Genomic DNA, 21,087 nt, shown 5'->3' with positions numbered 1-21,087 from the left:
TGGGTATGGCCAGTGCTCTATATGTGATTAACTTTTGAAACCTTAGGCCAATCCTATGAGATGACTATTCTTATTATCCCATATAGTGGGTAGAGAAATGAACCACAGAGAAGTTCATAAACATGTCCAGGGTTATACTCATACAGATAGTAAATAGCAGAGTTAGGATTTGAACCTAGGTAATTATCACTGTTATGTACAATGATTTTTTTTCTGTTGCAGCCTGGAAGACCTTCTCAATGTCTAACCTAAATCCCTTTGGATATGGGTTGTGATAATTGCCTCGTGCCCTCTTAGGCAAAGGAGAAAACTGCCCCCTTCAGCCCCAGCTCAGCACTAAGAGGCCTTAATTCTTCTGTGCCCCAACTCTGAGCTACTGGGGTGCTGATATGGAGGTCAAGAGACTGCAAACAGGAACCTCCCCCTTGATTGTGTATGTGTGTACACACATTCACATAGGAATCCCTCCACAGGGAACAAGTGAGCCAGGCCCTGTGCTTCCCCACTGAACATGACCTCATCAAGCATGAGCCCCCCCCCCCCCCTCCGGTCTTCCTCACGTACTGTCCTAGGCTGTGAGTCCTTATCGAGAGCTGCCCAGGCCAGCCCCTGCCTTCTCCTGCTCCAGGACCGCCCTCCCTCACCTGTCCGATGCACTGTTATAGACTAAAACCCAAAACTCATTGCCACCAAGTCGATGCTAACTCATAATGATCCTGTAGGACTCTGAGTTTCCGAGCCCGTGACTGGTTCTAGGTAGAGAAAAACTCGTCTTTTTCCTGAGGAGGGGGTGGTGGTTTCAAACTGCTAACCTTGTGGGTCGCAGCTGAACTCATAAATCCTATGCCACCAGGGCTCTGCTCTAGAATGTACTCAAGATTTTTCAAATCAGCTGGTTTTAACAAACCGCACAAGAGCCTCACCAAGCTTCTGGATCTAAGTCAAGGTGAACAAGAACCACGGGGGAAAGAGGAACAGGTTTAACAACACCTGACACCCAGGGGAGGCAGTCAGCTGAAAACACACCCCGGGCAATAGTCCAGACGCTCCAAAAGGTGAGCTGCAAACAGCGGGAGGGAACATGCTGCAGAAAAGGCTCCGGTGCCATTTGCAATGTGTGCGGATCTGAACAACCCAACCGTCATAAGGCATTTGGGGAGACTATTCGGGAAAGCTGAAGATGAAAAACTATCTGTTCAGCGGTAAGAAGAGAAACTCTAAGAGACGGGGCATGCGCCGCTACCTGGTGTAGGTGAGGACTTTTCTGGAGGCATCCGGATCACCTGACCTTCAAGTGAATCTCAAAAGGTCAACAACAGGAAGGTAAAAAATAATATATTAATGGGACCCACATCCTCCATATGTTTATTTTAAAGGGGAACTTTATAGCACTCACTCAGATGGAAAACTAGTATCACTGGCTGTAAGGAGCAGGTTACCATGAAAACAAGACAATGTTATTCAATTTCACTGAGATACTGTTTCCTGAAAAACTGCTCCGCTTAAGCCCAGCCCATCTCGGTTAAACAGAAGGCCTGGAAGAGAACCGAGTTCCCTCTCTCCAGGGGTCTGTCTTTATGGGGACACTGGCCCATAGGTGAGGTGTGCCTCCTTCAACTTCGCTGTTAGAGGGCCAGGTGACAAGCCCAGGGGGCTGTTAGATTCCGGCCTCCCCTCCCAGCTAAGGCTCCCTCCCTGCAGCAGGCTGCCTCTGAGCCCCCCAAAGCCTGGCGTTGTCTACATCATAGAACACAAAAGCTTTAGAACAGGAGTCACATGGAGTGGGGAGCCTTGGGATCCCCCAGGCTCCAGGGTATCCAGAAAGAGACTGAGTGCAGCTAGGGACTGCCCTAGGTACAAAAAGCAAGGGGTGAAAACCCGCTAGGGCAAGACATCTGGTTTTCTGATCACCGGGTCTGGGAGCATTCATTTGTCCAACAGAGATTTCTGGAGCACCAGCTGCCTGCCGGGAGACACACGGGACTTTCCCAGTTCCGGCCACTCACAGGGGCAGTTCCTCCCTGCCCTGTAGGGTTGCTATGCGTTGGCATCGACTCAATGGCAGTGAGTTGAGGTTGAGCTGCCTTCCAGGCACCGACGGGGGCACTGAGGGCAGGAATGAACCAGGTAGAAGTTAGAGGAAGTCTCAAGGAGCTGATAGGGGGTGGAGGAGGGGGGCAAAGGACAGGGGACAGAGAAGACAAATGCTAAACAAATGATTGAGCTCATTCCCAAGGGCAACCATCGCCCAGCAGGGAGAGAAGTGGGGCTAAACAGGGCCTCTCAGGGGCAGAGGCTGGAGGATTGGGGAGCTCCCAGCCTCGGCAGCCAGCGTCTTTTTTCACTTGGCACTTGGATGTAACTTAAAGCTCACAGAAAAGTTGCAGGAAGAGGACAAAGAACTCCCAGACACCCTTCACCTAGATGCCCTACAGGCTTGAATGTTATCCCACTGGCTTTGTCAAATCATATTCTCTCTCACTCTGCGCATGCACGCGCACACACACATGCACGCACACACGCTCTTTTTGGAATCATTTGAGAGTAAGTTTCCTACCTCAAACCCCTAAGATTTCAGGGTGTGTTTCCTAAAAACAAGGACACCCTCTTACATAATCACAGTGCAGTTTCCAAAACCAGGCCCGGAACATTGATCCAGTCCCACTATCTAATCCACTGATCTTATTCAGAGATTGCCAAATGACCTAACGATGTCCTCTGGGGCCGAAGAGCCCAGACTCCACAGCCTCCCATGCAGATACTGCACGGGAGCTGCTTTCTCCGGATCGCCTGTGAAGGAGAACACCCAGCCCAGGGCTTGGGGAGCGGGCAGCACAGGGCCATGCCCTCCCTCTGTGGCTGTCTCCTTCCTGCAGAGCCTGGGGGATGTGGGCAGTGCGGCTCATGCAGAGTCAGATGGGAGCCTGACCCTGGAAGAAATGTGTGTCCCCCACACCCACTTAGCACATGTCCATCCATGTTTTGAACAAAGTGCAGAAGTTCATAAAAGCTTGACAGTAAAAAAACATTTTTTCACACTGAATTGTATTCTTAAACTGAATTATAGACTTGAAAGATGTCATTTTAAAATTATGTATCTTTTCCTCCAATAAGAAATAAAATATTAGGGGAAAAAACCTCAAAGCCTCATGATTGCTGCATTCGTAAATACATCATTATCCACCCTCAGAAACCTGCCCAGTGGGGCGCACAAAAGCCACAGGGCCTGGAAACTGGGGGCCCGTTGAAAATGACCATCCCCGGCATACAGTAAAATAAACCAGAACCCTCATGACTCACAGTGACCCTTTATGAGCTATAAATCTCTACGGGAGTAAACCGTCTCTTCTCAGAGCAGCTGGTGGGTTTGAACCTCGAACCTTGCGGTCATCCATCCAGAGCTATCCGACAACACCAATTAAACTCCACAGTGCTATAAAACCAACAGCTACAATCTGCCTTCATTTACAATTTCAATGTGTTGTTGACCTGACTCTGTGCTTCTTGTTGGTGGCTGAAGTGGGTGTCTCTCCCTCATCACTCGAATGCCATCCTGGCCTATCACACCAGACAACACTGGGCATCAGACACACACGCTCTCCTTGCTTGCTGTCTGGAGCACGCCGCCCCCTGCTCTGAGCATCAGCCTCCTCACCAATCTTTTGCCCATTTTACAGATAAGGGGAGAGAGGCCCTGACAGGGGAAGGGAACCCCTCACGAGCATTCTGGCCCAGCTCTGCCCCCCTCTTCATTGGCTGGGCATTTGCAGCCCCCCTTCCCTGGCACCATCTTCCCGAGGCCGGTGCCCTGGCCGACTGCCAAGAAATGACGAGGTGCAAACAGTTGCTCAGATGAGTCTCGCTAAGTGCTAAGTGAACGGAGGACCAGTTTCTGAAGAGCATGACCCAGGGGAGGAGTGGTCCCAGGGGAAAGGCCCGGTCACACCTGCAAGGACTGTGTACATGACTTTGAGAGGAGTCCCGCAATGATATCCTCCCGGTGACCAGGCTGGTCTTGGCCCTGGGAGGACACCAGGCCCCTTTCTCTAAACCTCTCATGAAGCTTGGTTTGATTCACTGCTTACTTTGCCGAGGACCAGCACCTCCCGGTCCCTGATGATCTGGCCAAATGTACCCCCCTATGTCTTCCTCAAGACCACCCTGTCTGGGTCTCAGTCTGGAGCACATGCTTGTAAGGGGAGTCTGGGCTGGGAGGGAGGGCATGCAACCCTCTGATGTCCCCAGGGGGGCGGGGTATGGTCCCTGGGGGGGTGGTGTTGCAGATTTAGAACCCTTCATCACTTGTGGAAGTTTCCTCCTGCAGACCTTCCCAGGGACCTGCCAGCCCCACCAAGGGGCAGGCAGAACCCGCGCCTCACCCATCAGACCCTCTCCTGAGACTTCCCACCCGGAGTGGAGGTATGCAGTTGTGAGCTCCCCGAGGGCCCGGTCAGATGGGTCTTGTTTGTAGCTCTGGTTCCATACCCGGGTGAGTGCCCAGGTGTCTCATTCCTGTTTTCTGGCCCACCTCCCCCACTTCCTGCTGATCCTCTGAGCCCCCAAAAGGATCTTGATAGAACCTCCTTTGCTGCAGCGGGCCAGAGGGGATGTCCATTGCTTGCCCCCAGAGCCCCACCAGTCATGATGCCTCCCACGTTCCTGCAGCACACTGTTTTCTGCTTGTTCTGCCTGGAACACCGCTTCCCCGTCTCTCCTAGGAAAGACTCTCTTCATCCCTTAAGACCCGTCTCAGACTCTACAACTCTACAACAGAATCCTCTCCTACTTGTCCAGCAGAAACAATGGCTCCTCTGTCTGGTTCGATAGCCACCACCCTGAGTTTGAACATGCTGTGTTAAGAACAAAACCAACCAACCGTATCCCGGGTGCCTTCACACCGGTCAGCTCAGTGAATGCTCCCTGGAGCCCCATGAGGGATGGGTTCTTGCGAATCCCATCTCAGCTACAGACACTGAGGGTCAGAGGAGAGGCACGGTTTTCTGTTGCATTGGGCTGAGGTGTTCTGTACAGTCAGTCCTTCTAGCCACGGTGCGGTAACTCCCTCAAAATGATTTGGTGGGGCTATGCAAATAAAGTGCTTGTGACAAATACGTTGCATGGAAACTTTAGAGAGGACTGGTCGTGCGGCCATCCTTCTAGACTTAATGGGAGCCAACCCCAGAGGCAGAGGGATTACCACCGAGAAGAACTAGGAACTGAGAGCATCTTTTGCACCCAGGGTCCCTGTGCTAAGAACCTTCTAGACCCAGAAGCCAGTGCATGCTTTAACACTGGAGATGGCAAGAAGCAACCAGAAGCACAGCAGAGAACTGGTAGCAAAACAAGGAGACTGGTGTGATAGAGACAGAGAAGAGTGGTCTTCCTGGCCCATACAGCAAGGCAGCTATATTGACCCGCAAAGCCAGAGAACCAAGGACCGGGAACTATACAGGCAAGGGAGTAGCACACACATGTCACCCTGCACCGTGAAATGTCTGACTGATGTGAGCAGGGCCGTAGTGGAGACTGTACTCATTGGCAATGCTCTGGTCTCTCCTTGTATATCCGAAGTATCGTCTGACTTTTAAGACTGAGTGAAAGCAAGAAGGCACACACTGAAACACTCATCTGAAGCTGATGAGGTTGCATTTTGCTACAATTCTAGAAATTGCAGGACGCCCGTTAAGCCAAAGATCCCTATCTACTATGACAACGATGATCACTGCTGTACAAGTTCTATAGAACTCTCCGCACGTGTACGCATGGAGAGCCAAGCAAGATTGCTCACAGTGGCCCTGTCTGCGAGTTATACAAACCAAGCCCTTCACACCACACAGCAGGAGAACAGGCACACAGAGGGGCATGCCTGCACACTGGGGGTGAGCAGATAAGGACCATGCATCTCATCACGAACAAGGCTCACCCATAACATGTACCAGATGATGCAGGTGCAGAATACGACGCAACACATCTAGACTCCACTTGTGAAGAAGCAGTCTTTTGTTTGCAAAGGCGTCACAATGCAGACGGGAACGCGAAGCTTCCAGTGGAGGGTATGGTCCATAACTAGCCATTCAGGAGGGAGCTAGCAGGGGATAAGGGCGAGGATGAGGGTGGGGTGCAGGGCTTCCCACTACAACTGGAATGGCTGCTTTCTGGAAGGTAGTGGAGAGCATCCCCTCCTCCACGTTCATTTTCCATGCCCCTGAACTCTTCCGGAATGACAGCATCCCGAGTCTGTGAGGCCGTGGCGATTTGAGGGTGTTCAGGGTCAAAGGGCGCCAGGTCGCCCTCCACATAGGCCCACGGCAAAGGTACCCAGTGAGCACAGCTTCTGCTTTCAGCTGAAAGCAGCTCGGTGCCTCCCCCAGCCCAGCCCTGGCCTCTGGCGGAGCTCCAACATGATTTTACATTCATTTAAGATTGCTAATGAAGAAAATTAACAGCTTCCAGCGAGCCTGGCAGACCCTGTGTTTAGAAGTGGTTAATTATACATTGTCTGCCAAACACCCTTTTCATACTCTGCAGTTTGGGGGGGCTGCTGTTTTGCTTTTTGTTTTTCCTGCTACATTTTATTTATTTAGTTTGTTGCTGTTGAAGGTATATTCAGCACAACGTGAGACGCAGCCATCTCTCTACGTCTATCTAGTGACATCCCTAAGTTGTACAACCAGCCCTACCTCTTTCTCCGAGCCGTTTCTTCTCTATAGCATGTGCTCTCTGCCATCAAATCTTCGGAGTTGCTGTCATTCCTTTAAGCCCTTTCAGATAGTTCTTCAAAGGAGTCCTTGTGGCCTAGTGGTTCTACGATGGGCTACCAACTGTAAGGTTAGTAGTTTGAAACCACCGGCACTCTGTGGGAGAAAAAGGAAGCTTTCTCCTTCCGTAAAGAGGTAATGGTCTCGGAAACTCACAGGGCAGTCGGTTCTCTGCTGTCCTGTAGAGTCGCAAGGAGTCATCAGTGGCTGGATGGGGGCAGGGAGTTTGCTTTGGGGTTTTCGATAGCCCTTAAACTAGCATAATGCTCAAGACAGACTTTATTCCCCCACCCCACCCCCACCCCATTGCTTCTCAGTTTGAAGACGACTCCAGGGGATAGCTTTGGTTTAAGGTTGGAAGCTTATCTCCGGGCTTTAGCGTCCAAAGTTCTATCCTCTGTGCTTCTAGGAACTCTGGAGCCCACGAGGGTTTTAAATTCGGTTTTGCACGTCCTCCCTCTTGATCGGGGCTGTAATTCTCAGCGAGGGGTGCTGAGCACCATGGTTTACTGTTTTAAACCAGGGGTGGCACAGGGAAAGCCCTTCCTGAGGGAGGATGTCTGTGTACAGGCGGCCAGTGCAATGAAGCACTCACTAAGCACAGCACATTAGGGGCTTTCTGGCGTTCTCTTAAAATCCCCACAAGAAGTTGGTGAGGTATCTAAGGGCTACACCCCTTCCATTGTTCAGGGGGACAATCGAGGCTTTGGAGGGAGAGCGCTTTTGTTAACGAAGTGGGGTTCTCTGTCGGCTGACTGTGTGTCCCCATCACCCACGGTCGATGGCTTATTGGAGCGGGCCAGCTCCAGTCTCCACAGGTCCCTCTAGAAAGGGCTTCTCCAGCTGGCAGGTCTGACTCTGGTTACAGCATGGTGGCACAGGGCAAGCCACGCCTCCTCTCTGTGTCTTGGTTTGATCGTCCAGAGAACGGGCAGCCTTGTCACCTGGATCCTGCCTGGGTTAGTGGGTGCCAAGTGTCTGGAGGGTGCCTCATACCTGGCAAGAGCTCAGTAAGCCCCAGCAGCCTTGCCCCCTGCCGTATACCTGGTGCTTTGGCGTCACCTGGGACTGTTTCTGAGTCATGCCGGGCTGTCCTATTGCTATACATTGGTTCATGCCTTGCTCATCTCCGAGGCCTGCAGGGCTCTTTCCTGCCCGGAAGAGTTCTAGTCCTACATCAGGGCCTAGTCACATGTGGCCTCTTACGGGAAGTCTTTCCTGGGTTTTCAATATGGCCTCCCTTGTGCTACGGGGATCTTTGTGACTCCTCGAACTATCCCCTAACCTAACGTTTCTGATTTGTCCAGGAGTCGTCTGCCCTATTCAGGAGGAGATGCTCTTGAAGGACTGGGTCCCATTTGTCCTGAAACCTTGCTAAGAGCTTGAGAGAAGACCGCACGCTGTGAATCATCAGAACCTCCCACGGCGAACCAGGAGCCAAGGGGACACTGTTTCCACCTGAAGGTAGACCCAGGACCTCTCACACCTGACCCAAGGGATGACCAGAGCACAACACTCAGCTGGCCACTCCTCCCTCAGATCCTTCGGCGCCTCTACCCGTCTGCGGGACAAAGCACAGACCTGCCTTCAAACGTCTAGCCTTACATGACCCTGCCATTTCCTTCCCAGCTCCACGAAGTCTCCACTCCCACCGGGACACCCTGTTCTTGGGAAGGCCCTGGGTCTTTTCCCTTCTTCCTGGGGTACCCTTCCTGCCCTTTATGATCCACTGTTTCGCTCTGCATACTTCCGAGCAGATGCAGCACCTGGGAAGTGGTTGCTCCGCCTTCCTCCTCCCCCGTCACTGTCCCCTCCATCACAGCTGCCACCTTTGATCCTCCACGTGTCCAGCTGAACCCTCACAGGGCACTGCCCGGCCTTCCTTCACCCCTGCCCTCCCCAAGAATCCAGCATCTTGAGGGTCTCACGCTGTGGAGCCTTCAAAAGCGATTCCCACTTGGGATGAGAGGGGCCCCGAGGTCCACTCCTACGGCCACACGCATCTGCATGTCCTTGGGTCTCCATGAGAAGTCTAACCACACGGTGCCTGGGAAATGCCACCCCTGGGCTGGGTGAACAAACTCCCTGAGAGGCTCACACGCCTGCCAGCAGGGTGCAGAGGGCCGACTGCGCAGGAAGTAGTACTGAGCCCTGATACTATGAATCAGATGCAGGACGGACCACCAGTCTCTGGGCACCCACCCGAGAGAGAGCCTGAGGCTGCCCCTGGAGCCCGGTGCCCACTTCTTCAGAGAGAGCTTCTAGAGAAAGGCGAACCACCCTCCAACCCCCACGTTACCAGACCTGCCCAGATGCTAATGGGTGTGGACTTCATAGGGTGAGATTAGAAAAGGGGCATTCCTTCAGAACAGCCCCAGAAGGCCTTTGCTCTGAGATCTTTAAGGCCACGCCACCAAATATGGCCATGGAGATAACTCCGTGACACCTTTCCTGTGGGCCCAGGTGTCTCTCAGCCCAGGTGCGTGCGTGCACAGAGCGCACACGCCAAAGACACTATAGAGATGCATTAGCATCTGGGCCTGTGGTGGGGCAGCCTACGCTCCCTCGGAGATCAGCTCCTTAGAATCCCACTGCTTGGCGGTAGTCGGAGTCAGGGTTCAGCTCTCTAAAGATGGGAAACTGGGCTTCAGTGGGGGAGGGTGGCCCACCCAAGAGCACACAGCAAGGAGAAAACCTGAACTCAGGGCTGGCTCCTGATCTCCAGACCAGGGGTCCCTGTCAGTCGAGACCCCCAAATCAGTCTCCAACCATGCCTGGGATGGAAGCAGTCGGCACTGTGAGGCCCAAGTTACCCAGGAGGCCCGAGGGAGTATGCCGGCACTTCTGGCCTGCCCAGCTGCCCTTCTGTGGGGTCAGACCCAGGTGGGGACAGGCCCTTTGAGTTCTGTCCCAGCAACAGGGAACAATGGAGCCTGGTGCTCGGTGGCAGAACACTCTGGTGACCACTTCCCGGCAGAATTCTCCCAGTGTCCGGCCCCTAGGGAAAGGGACAGTCAAGTGGCGAAGCGCCACCACTCCCGCCGCCGTGTGGACCCTGAGCGGTAGGAGCCAAGAACGCTCCCTAGTCCCACTGCTCCATGGGTGAAGTCCTCCCCCAGGGTCCGTGTACCTTTTATAGACTCCGTGCAGCGGCTGCAGGCACAGGAACTGCCAGTAATCCAGGCAAAAGGCCTTGAACTTGAGCATTTTCAGGGGTCCCAGCTCCCGCCAGAGCACAGCGGAGTCTCCACCAAGACTCGGGGAGGGGCTGGTGGGAGCGAGCGGATGGGTGCTCCAGTCCGGATGGCCCCTGTGTGGCGGGCTCGCTCACATGGCTTGGCAGCTCATAGCGTACACGCCTCCGATACAAAGAGCTGAGCACAAAAGCCGAGGAGCTCATTCATACGCCTGCCGACTCAGCCTCCCGCTGCTGCTGGCTCTGGGGGCTGGTGCTGCCTGTGGCTCCCCAGGGGTCTCCAGACGGACTTTTGGGGACCCTGGCCCGCCATCCTGGGGGCTGGGTCCTAGAGTTCCTGACTGTGGATTTGCATCGGTTCTTCTAACCTGCCCAGGAAAGCAAGGATCCTGGTACAGGCAGCACTTGGACAATGCCGTTCCTGCTATCTCTCCACCCTGCCTGTCTGGTTCAGAGGGAAGACCTCGGGGGAGCGAAGTGCCAAATACCTGCCTTGACCCCCAGAGAAATCACACTGTGCAGGATCTCGGTCCATGAGGGATGAGGGAGAACTAGCCACACAGCCACACAGTGCTAGCTGGGAATGGGAGCAGCACTTGGAGAGCCAGGCTGAGAGGACTGAAGGCCGCCGCTGGCGCCGTTGCCTGGGTGACGGGACACATTGATAAAAATCTGAAATGGAACCTGGATGACAGCCGTTTATTGGCTGCCGTGTGGGAAACTCCCGCTGATAATGAGGCCGGGGGGAGGCGAGCTGGGCAGAGGAGATGCGGCCAGTGAAGGGCATTGTTGGGCAGGGCCAAGGTGGGCAGGTCCTTGGGTACAGATCTGAGAGTCCCACAGCCACAGAGAAGTGGACCCTCTGGTCCAGCCCCCACCCTCCACGCCCCCCATTGCAACGGGTCCACTGGCTCCAACTTCTTCAGCACCTTCCAATCCACTCCCCACACCCAGCCAGCCTCTGGGACGTGAAACACCACCTCCAGCCCCTTGACAGAGCCCTCGCTGACCGGCTCCTGTCAACCATCCTCACCCCTACCAACAGCTCCTAACGCCCAGCCACAAGTCTGTCCTGCCCTGTGTTCCTTGTCACCTGATGGCCCCTAAGCATGACCTCTTAGGCACCTTCCTTGGCCATCTTCTCGAAAGGGGCACCAGCCCCTTTCACCTATCACCCCATCTGCACTATATTCTGCAAGGAGCTTGCTAATTTATTTGTTGCCCCCCCCCCCCACTGTTTCTCACCTTCAATGTCAATACAAGCATCCCAAAAGAGCACCCACATCTCTCACCGTCCTGTCCCCAGGGCTCCACCTAACGCCTGCTGTCCTGTATGCACCCAAACATCGACGGCTGAAGGAGCAGAGGACTGTGCGGTAGGAGAAGGGAAAGGTCTTAGAAGTGCAAACCCTTAGAGCACATTTCATTCTCACGTGGAGCCTTCGCTCTGCCCACCCACAGAAGACCCCCATCCCTGAAGGTGTGCACACAGAATTAACTGGTGTCCCGGGGTCAGCACCCTCAAACGTGATCCCGATGGAGCTGCAAGGCATCAGGGATGCTGGATGACTGGGGTAGGGTCACCCAACTTCCAAGCGGTGGGCACGGAGCCCAGGGGCCCGACGCCTAGCCCAGTGCTCTGGCAAAACCAGGGAGCAGAGCCAGCAGCCTCGGGAGGATGTCTTCTCTGTCTGAAATGCACACATGCTTCTTTTAGCTTAGTGGTGCTTTGCCACCTGTGACTGTGCCGCCCACCATCACCTCCACCCCCGTCCGTCCGGGAAGGTCTGGCAAGGCCCGGAGAAACCGAGAGGTGGTCAGGGCACCAAGTGGCTTTCAGATGCTGCCAACCATCCTCCCACAGAATTCGCTTTAGACAGGATCCCTGGTAGCACCAAGGGGAAGGTCTCAGCCGCCAGCTAACCAATAGGTATGAGGAGGAGACCGCTGCTCCCTCCTTGTGGACACAATCATCAGGGAAAGGCTCAGGTTCGGAAATGAATCCTGATCGGTGAAGCAGAGAGTCAGCCGAAAGGAGAGACTCCCCTCAGACAGACGGATGGACGCATAGTTGCAACCATGCAGCCAAATACATGGAGGACCGGGAAGGTGGCCCAGGACCCGGCAACACTGTCTTCTATGATCATGGGTAAGGTCCCCAGGAGTTGGTGCTGCCGTCACGGCAACGGATGACGACACCAGGTGGACAAACACAGCCTGCGAGGCACAACAGGGCCCGCTGGCCACGGAGATGCATCCGGCCCCCGGAGTGTGCGGCACCTGATGTTGACAAACTCGACTGCGGAGGAACTGTCCTTTGGAAACCCCCGTCTTGCGTGCTGAGACGGGGCGAAGGCTTTCAGAGTCTGACCGACGGAGGGATGGAGGCTTGTGTGGAGAAGGAGGACGGGACTGGGCCCCTGGACACCCCATGCTGCTGTGGCTGAGGGGACATGAGCCACCTGAAGACTGGACAGACAGGCACCCAGGAAGCAGGCTATGGGCGAGGACTCCGGGGGCCATTTGCAGAGGGGGCTGGCGCTCCTCGTCAGGTAGTGTGGCCTGAAGGGCAGAGGCCCTGCCCCTCTCCCCTGGGACAAGGACATTAGGCTTCCCTCTCACGCCCCTGCTGGCAGAGGAAACCGGCTGTGCCTTTGAAAGGAGGCCATTGCTGGCTGGGGTCTTTGTTTCTGAATTCCCAGGCTGTGAACAGGGCCTCCAGAGCCTAGGAGGGGCCCCGCCTGGCAGCAACTCCTCTCCAGAGCCTGGAGGGTCAGGTTTCACAGAGGCTCATAAAGAATAGCAAAGCTTGGGCTACCCAACCCCCCAGCCCCCACTCCCACCCTGCCCAAAGGGAGCCTGGGCCACCAGAGTGGAGGGTGTGGCTGAGCACCCTGGCTCTTAGTCCTGGATTTGGTACTAATACTCCTTCTGGGCTCTAGATCTGTGGAATGGGCACATAGAGCCTGGCTCTGCCTGGGTCCGAAGTGCACTTAGGTGAGAGTGAGATGGATTTTCTGCTTTGCAAATAGGCTAAGAGGGCATCTGCTGGCTGTTCCTTACAACCCGGGATGCGCGTCCCCCGGGTATTCCCATGGTTTATCCTTCCCTCCCTTCAGGTCTCAGCTTAAAGGTCCCCTGCTCAGAGAGACGGAGAACTCTTTCCCCTCACTCCCTGTCCCATCACCCATATTCACCACCACCTGACGCATGGCACTCCATCTTTCCCTTTGTCCCTGTGCTGTCTGTCCCCCCAGCCGAACACCTGAGCCCCACAGGCAGCAGCAGGGGCTGCGTGCAGTGCGTTGACCTTGCTCCCAGTACCTGCAGACACAGTGGCTGGGCAGAGGAGGCAGAGAGGACAGAGCGGAGGGCTCCCAGCTGCCCTTACCCCCAACCCCCATGGCGGCTCTCTCCTCTGGGATCAGTCAAGTGAGCGCAGCATCAGGTGTGATGGTTAGTGTGGCCAGGTGCTAACCAGGCAGACCTGCCCAGCCTGGCAAGGGCTGGGCCTGCCTTTGACAAGGAGTTGAGCCCAGAACCTTATGGCCTACCCTCGGAGACTCCCTGAGATCCTGGGACAAAGACCTCCCTCCCCTTCCCTTCACCTCAGAGCCGTCCTTGGCCTGGCCCCCGGAGGAGCCCGAGTGGCCAGCTGGCTTGGTGGACAATGCAGGTGAAGCCCCCAAGGCACCTGCAAGATGGGTGGATTGCAGAGAAGCTGCTTAGAGGAGGTGCCTGAACCTGTCACTCGGCACCCTGCCCCAGACACTCATGTCAGGGGTGTATGGGTGTGTGTGATTATGTGCCACTGGCAGGGCCATGTATGACTGTGTGGACACTGGTGGTGAGACAAAGTTTATGTGGGCGGGAATACTGTTCGAGCGGGCAATGTTAACAGCTGGGCCTGGACTCAGACTCTGGTTCTGCCTCCCCCGCTGGGCAATCCTGACCAAGGTGACTTCTGTGACCCAAACCCCACATCAACCCCACTCCTATTGGGTTGATTCCGACAGTAACTGTCCCTCAGGCTTTCCCAAACTGCATCTTTCCCCCCATCAAGCCGCCCCGTCTTTCTTGCCCGCACAGCAGTTGGTATATTTGAAGCTCCAGCCTTGGGGTTGGCAGACCAGGAGCTCTTTAAGCACGACGCATCCAGGGCTTCGTCTGCTGTGAACGGGGCTCATGAGGAGTCCCGTCTCCCTGGCAGTGTGGGGCAGTTGGGCAGTCAGCCTTCGGCGAGTGTCAGTGGTGACTGTAATTGTTATTAGATGTGGACGTGGCTGCCAGCACCTACTTCGGCCGGATTATATGTGTGAGCACGCAGGTTGGTTTGTCTGAGGGTAGAGGGTCCTGGAGTGTCCAGGTGTGTGAGGGCAGGTGTGTGTCTGTGAGAGTCTGGGCTCGTGTGTGGTGTGCACCCGGCTCCGAGAAGCAGCCTCCAGAGGGGACCTCCCTTGCCTTGGCCTCTGGCAGCGGCAGGGTCTCGCGGTCACTCCAACCACTGCCTTCTGGAGCAGCCTCAGCTGCAGCCCACCCCTGGCGTCCAGCCCCCTCCTCAGCCTCTCCCGTGACAAGGCTGCTACCTTGAGAGCATCCCTTCCAAGGTGATACTTGGAATCCCCCTCCCAAGCTGGCTGCTTGGCTTCAGGCAGACATTTGCTCCAGGCACTGGCTGCCTGGGCTGGTCTTTCCTGCCCGCCAGAATGAGAGCAAGGGCCTGTTGCCGCCTACCCACTCTCCAAACCGCTTTTTCGCAGAGCACAAGATGTGTCCTTCTGAGGGTGTCTATTACGGGAAGCACCGGGGTAGACAGCACGCGGAGACAGACAGAGACGGGCACACATTCCGCCTGCCCTTCAACGAGGCAGCCTGGAAACCAATAGGAACCACTGAGCAGCTCCCCGATGGGAGGGGCGGGGGCGGTGTGTGTGTGTGTGTGTGTGTGTGCAGTCTTGGTCTCCATGGGAACGGCTGGCTGCAGCCCTGGCCCTTGAAGGGATAGCTCCTAGCTGGACCTTTTCTCAGAGTTCCTGCCAGAGCATCTCTAGTCTTTGGGTCAAAAAGGAAGGGCTGATTTCGCCGAGAGCCTCTCAGGTGCCTGCCTAAATGCTGTCAGGAAGGGTGGGCCCGGCGGATTCAGAGGCTGACCAAGCATGGCGGGGACGACAGTACCTGTAGCGGTCAGTGGACAGGCTGCTTCCGGTCTCCAGTGAGTTCCTGGAGTGGCAAAAGTGAGACAGGATTATTGCTGGTCCCCCACAATGGCCCCTGGGGGGTATACCCCAGCAGGGCACACTTCATGCTCCAAGGACAGGGGGAGGACTTTGCACCCGACATTTGAGAAACGATGTGCTTTTTTCCTCCTCTGTCAGCCAGCTAGAGGGCTAGCTGCTTGACCACCCGTCTTCCCAGCTCACTCAGTTCCAGCCTGCTCCTCCCTATTCAGATGAGAAGGCCGCAGCCCCGAGGTGGACAGGCCCTTGCCCAAGGACACAGGGAATGTCCCAGGCGGGGGCTCTCACCACTGGCACCTCCTGTTGCAGACAATTCCTTCCTATTTGTCGGCTGGCCCCTGCTTCTGACCCACTTCTCATCCTATCCCCTACGACCCTGAGCACTCCAACCATCTTGAGGGTCTCCCGGAACATGCCAAGCTTCTTTCTACCCCAGGACCTTTGCACCCACCACAACCTTTGTTTGAAGACTCTTCCCCCAAGCAGCACATTGGACATGTGGGTTTTAACCCAGAGAAGCTTTCTCTGACTGTCTACAGCACACGCCATTCCATCCTCGGTGCTGTTCATTTCTGCCAGAGCCCCAGGAAAGGGGCTGGCCCATGTACTCCTGGGCTTGCTCACTGTCTCCCACGAAGGGTCAGTCTTGTTTAGTTCCATGTCCAGAAAGTGCTGACCCAACCAGTGTGCCCTGCAGGCCCAGGCATTGTCACCTGCTGCAGACCACAGAGCAGAGCCCCAGGCCCTGCCAGTCCCCGTGGCTGACCTAAGGGCTAGGTGGTGTTAGAGCCTCTCCCGGATAAGAATCCGAGGCTCTGAGAGAGAGAGTGCAGACAGGGCGAGCAGCCCTGCAGGTTGGGCTCATAATTCGACTGTGGGTGTGTTTGACTTGACAATAGCCATGCCCCTTCCCCAAAGAGCTCTGGAGCAGACCTCTGTAGCCCCAGAACTGAGGTCCTGCTAGGCTTCCACAGTGGGGAACCTAGGAGTCTGGTTCCCTAACCAAGAGATGTGGCCACCAGCCCCTGATCCTGGCTTCAGCCTAGTTTCTTTGCCCCAAGCTCTGGCCGTGTTGGCTGGTAGCCTAACCAGCCTAGCGTCAAATCCGGCTCTAATCACCTGCCAGCGATGGGAAGTCAATGCGAGCCCTTCACCTTGTGCCCGTTCCCTCAGCTGTACACCGAGAATACCTAACAAGGGTAAAGAGCTCAGTTGGAGGGAGGGGGTGCCAAGAACTGGTCTGAAGTGAGAGGGCCTCCGTGGTGAGATGAGTGTCCAGTCCCTTGCCCGGGTGCCCTGTAAAATCAACTCGAGAAGGTTCCCCCTAAGTACTGAGGAGGCATCTCCACCCTCGTTGTCTAGCTTTGGGTTTGTACTCCAAAGGGTTTGTCCCTTTGTCCAGTTGATGGACATTTCCTGGGTAAGCTGTAAAGAGCTTGGTTTGGGGGGGGGCTCCTGCCCTGTGAAAGGCAGGTACCTTGCGGAGAGATTGGTCAACAGACTGTGCTCATGAAGTATCTACGGTCATCAAGGTGCGATGTAGCAACGATGAAAAATGCAACTTTCCTCTAGTTCCTCAATGCTCCCTCCCCACCACCCCGCCCCCCACTATCATGATCCAAAGTCTACCTCGCAAGACTGGCTAGACCAGAGGGTGTACAGTGGTACAGATAGCAACTGGAAACACAGGGATTCCAGGGCGGATGATCCCTTCAGGACCAGTGGTGTGAGTCGCGATGCCAGGAGCGTAGAGGGAGAGTGGGTTGGAAAGGGGGAACCAATTACAAGGATCTACATGTAACCTCCCTGGGGGACGGATAACCGAAAAGTGGGTGAAGGGAGATGTCGGACAGGGCAAGATATGACAAAATAATACTTTATAAATTATCAAGGGCTCATGAGGGAGGGGGGAGCGGGGAGGGAGAGGAAAAATGAGGAGCTGATGCCAGGGGCTTAAGTGGAGAGCAAATGTTTTGAGAATGATGAGGGCAATGAATGTACAAATGTGCTTTACACAATTGATGTGTGTGTGGATTGTGATAAGAGTTGTATGCGCCCCTAATAAAATGATAAAAAAAATCAGAGACGTATCTGCGGCTGACCAAGAGGGACTTGGCTGGCTGGTTCGCGGCGCTGGCAGGAGGGTCATGCCTTGAGGCGGTTGATGAGTTTGTGTCTGTAAGCAGCCAACCCCACAGAGGCCTCTTCAGGCCGAAGCAGGAGGGCGACAAGAGAGGTAAAAGAGAGAAAGGCAAGAGAGACGAATGAGACAGGAGGGACTCGTGAAAGCCAGAACTCAAGCCCAGGGTTGTGACCCAGAAGGAAGCCCTGCTGCAGAGGTGATGGTGACAGATGGCAGGGCCCAGAGGAGTCTGTCCCCCAGGGGCCAGAGGAGGATTTCTCAGCTGACCAAGAGCAGCTAGAAGGGAGTTGTCCTGCCCCGAGGAAGGAAGGCCTTGCATGCACGTTTCCTGATCCCGATCCCTAGTCGTGCTCTGTTGCTTCCGTAATCAACCGCTAAGCTGCACGTACGGGCTGGGAGTTCTTGTGGTCATTGAGACAGCTTAGTGAGCCCCCAGAAGAGACGCTGGTGATGCTGTGGGACAGGCAGCAGAATCAGAGTTGGAGTGTATGTGTGGAATTGGATAACGGCGATATGTCTGCCCTCAAGAGCGGCATAAGCACTCGTGGGCTGATCTTGATTTGCATGGCCCCCCTGAAGTTACAAAGGTCTGACACGCCGATTCCTATCACACCCACCGTTGTATAACGTCTACGTTGTGCAAGGCCGGTGACAAACCGACTCTGGTCTACACCCTTGGGGGTTGAGAGTGCCCTCTCAGGAGGGGATTGGTCAGTTTGTGGCCCTGGTGGGAGAGCCATGCCTTGACATGGACAGCCTGGCCCTGCTCACCTGTGGAGAAAATCTGTACATGACACAACACCAAAAAAGACGTGTCCCCATACTGCTTCCTTCCTTCGGCCCCCAAACCCCCCCCCCCCCACCTTCTTCCCTAAGGAATGCGCCTGGCCTTATGTGCAGGCACTCCTCGGAGCACTTTACAGGTAAGAACTCCCTTAACCCTCGGCATGCCTTGTGGACGATACCATATTGTCCTCCGTAGGTCCCAGAAATTGAATCGTGCAACACAGTTCCCAGACAGTATCGTCCCCAGTCCCCAGTGGGAGATGGGCATGGTAGGGGTGGCCTTAGGGCTCAGAAGACATTGGCAGTCAGTCCAGGATGACATGGCTCACTATGGACTAAGCTCCTGTGGCATGTCTGCCCACTCCCCAGCCCCCCACGGGGCCTTTCCACTCCATGTCCACCCACGGCCCTACTCTTACTCCCTAGACAGCCCAGCTGGAATGGCTGGCCGTGGAGAGCTATTCCTGATTCTCACCCTGGTCCAGTCTCCTTGCAGCTCTTCTGGGGAAAGGCAAGGCCCAACTGGGAAAGGCTTCGGAGAGGCCGAACAACCAAGTCCACCTGGAACCGAAACCTACTGGGTGGGTTTAAGCCCTAGTCCAGTGCCCGGGTACTCTCAGTTTCCTCATCTGTGCACAGGGCAGCCATAAGGGCTCATTCCTCATACGGTTAGCCCAAGACAGAGACGCATCACGTGAGCAGAGAAAGTATGCTTTATAAGTTAGATGGCACCCTGTACACATACTTCTCATACCTCACCGCTGTTATTGTTGTAAATCATACAGCCCAACAAAAGTTTTTTTTTTCCCCCTTGGTGCCTTGGTTTTGAGGCCTGCTCCTGGGGTGATTTGGGGTGCTGATTCAGAAAACCGCGTCAGATAGACTGCATCAGGACAACTTTCTTAGATATGGTGTTCCGCTCTATTTACAGTTATAAAGCTATGCTAATTTATTAAGTCATCATGGTTGTTTTAGATACGAGAAGAATTCAGATCCACAAATTACAGGAGAAGACCAAAAAAGGTAAGAAATACTTGAGAAAAGATGAGCTATTCAGGGACTCAAGGGGAGCTGTCTGTGGACCCACGGCGGCTGGTTGGCCGTGCATTCACCCACCAGTCACTCTGCCGTCCCTTCAAAGATGTGAAAGTTTGGAAACCCACAGGGGGAAATTCTGCTCTGTCCTCGAGGGTCACTATGAGTTAGACTTGATTAGATGGCAGTGGGCTTTTCTTTGAGGTATGGGAGACTCTGCAGTATTTATCTGAATAAAAAAATCCAGAGACTACCAGTTGGATACCGCAAAGCCAGAACACAGTTTGAGAAGAGTGAAAAATCAAAAAGCAAATTGAACAGGCCTCTTTGCAGGAGCTGGGAGGGCAATTGCGAGTGATGAGAATGCACGGTTTCTTAGGCACTTTCATAAATAGTTTGAAGATCTAAATTTTTCTTCTTCAAAGAATGCAGTACACACTCCTGAACACATTTTAATGTATGGACGTCAATGGATAACTCCTGCGAAGTGTTTCAGAGGTGAGCCTGACCCCAAGTTCCTTTAGAAGAAAACAATCCTCATGTTTCTTTGAAGACTTTCTGGGCACAGGTGGAGAAGATGTGCCATCCTACGACCAGACTGGAACACTTTAATCTTAGTGAGTGAGTTTGAAGTCTGGGAGAGTCACTGTGGAGTTCAGAACACTGGAGTCTCCACGTATTGTACCAAACTCCATTACGACGCACAGAAACCCTACGTGACAGAGTGGAACTTCTCCTGTGCACGCGTGGGGCTGTCAATCTCTCTCTCCTTCTCTCGCACAGTGGAGGGCGGCCTCGCAAAACTGATCGTGTGGCTAACACATAACCCATCACACGCTTTATTGATCAAAGCTCTTTACGTATTGCACGGGAACTCTTATTTCTGACCCCTCTTTTAAGATCACAAATTGGAACTTCCTGCTATTCGGTTCCTAATAAAGGTGACAGGATACTTGGGGAACATTCCAAGTTCATGTAATTTGCACTGATCAAATACGTCTTTGGATCAAGGGACATCGTGCACGTTATAACTAGATCTAGAGAGTCAGAACAACACAAACTACTTTAAATATAGCCAGCATGCGCTTTCTCCATCTCAGGCTAACTGACGCTATGTTAAAACATCCTGATTTTTGGAAAAAAAATTTTTTATGGGTGAGCAGAAGGAAGAGTGGAATATGGCTGATGCTCTGTATCTCATAAGCTAGCGCTGACAGGGGAAACCGGTGTCACGTTCTGAATCAGCAAGTCAAATACACCCAAAAACAAGTCGAACATCCGAGGCACCAAATGTATGTTGGCCAGTGAAGAGAATGTATGGCTAGGCTAGAAGCGAAAGGTTAAGACATGACCTTCTAGAGAAGGAGAGCCAGACTCACATTACAGCTCTGCTGCTTAAGGGCGGTGTGACCTTGTGTTAAGTTTATGAGGTTCCCCAGTGTCTTGGCTTAGTTTCCTCATCTGTGGGGTTTGGGTTAAAATCCCCAGCAACATGACATCCTAGGCAGACACACTAGATAGACCCCTCTACAACCAAGACATGAGGGACAAAAGGCAACAGATACAGAGGAGAATCCCGGAAGAAAGGATAGAGACGTGGATTTTAAGTACCATCTTGTGGGAAACAGAAGGATTTCTCCCAAGTTGTCTCCCCAAATATATCCCAAACTTAGCTGCTTGCGAATGACTATACACTTGGAGGTCATCAGAAGTAGATCAGAGATTATTCTCCCTAAGAGCTATCAGCCTCTGGAGCAAGCAGTCACCGCTGTTTATCCCACAACAAGTAGGGCTCACTCCCTTCTGATAAGGATAGTAATTGTCTGTTTCCTTGTAGGACACCCCAGAGAGGTCAAGCCCGCCCAAGGGTGACCAAGGTTAGGCTGCCATCATGAATCTAGGGTCCACCCATCTTGTCACATGTATACCCCT

At 54.1% G+C, this 21,087-nt stretch overlaps 1 protein-coding gene across 4 annotated transcripts in view; it reads right to left on the bottom strand.

The window, feature by feature from the left end:
• Positions 1–21,087, bottom strand: part of IQSEC1 (IQ motif and Sec7 domain ArfGEF 1) — a 216,882-nt gene that overhangs the window by 166,914 nt on the left and 28,881 nt on the right. For 2 of the 4 annotated variants that reach the window (XM_045290041.1, XM_045290042.1), the window contains exon 1: positions 9,889–9,949. The exons of 1 other annotated variant lie outside the window; for it this stretch is intronic. The gene's annotated coding sequence lies outside the window, so the exon portion shown is untranslated. Of the gene's footprint in view, positions 1–9,888; positions 9,954–21,087 lie in introns of those variants that run through there. One more of the 4 variants, XM_045290039.1, reaches the window with a different exon arrangement.

This window comes from Echinops telfairi, unplaced genomic scaffold, assembly GCF_000313985.2.
Source record: "Echinops telfairi isolate 266 unplaced genomic scaffold, ASM31398v2 ScPeMD7_31;HRSCAF=116, whole genome shotgun sequence".
Taxonomy (NCBI): Eukaryota; Metazoa; Chordata; class Mammalia; order Afrosoricida; family Tenrecidae; genus Echinops; species Echinops telfairi.
Note: the sequence above shows the minus strand (reverse complement) of the source record. Positions and strands in the feature narration are given on the sequence as shown.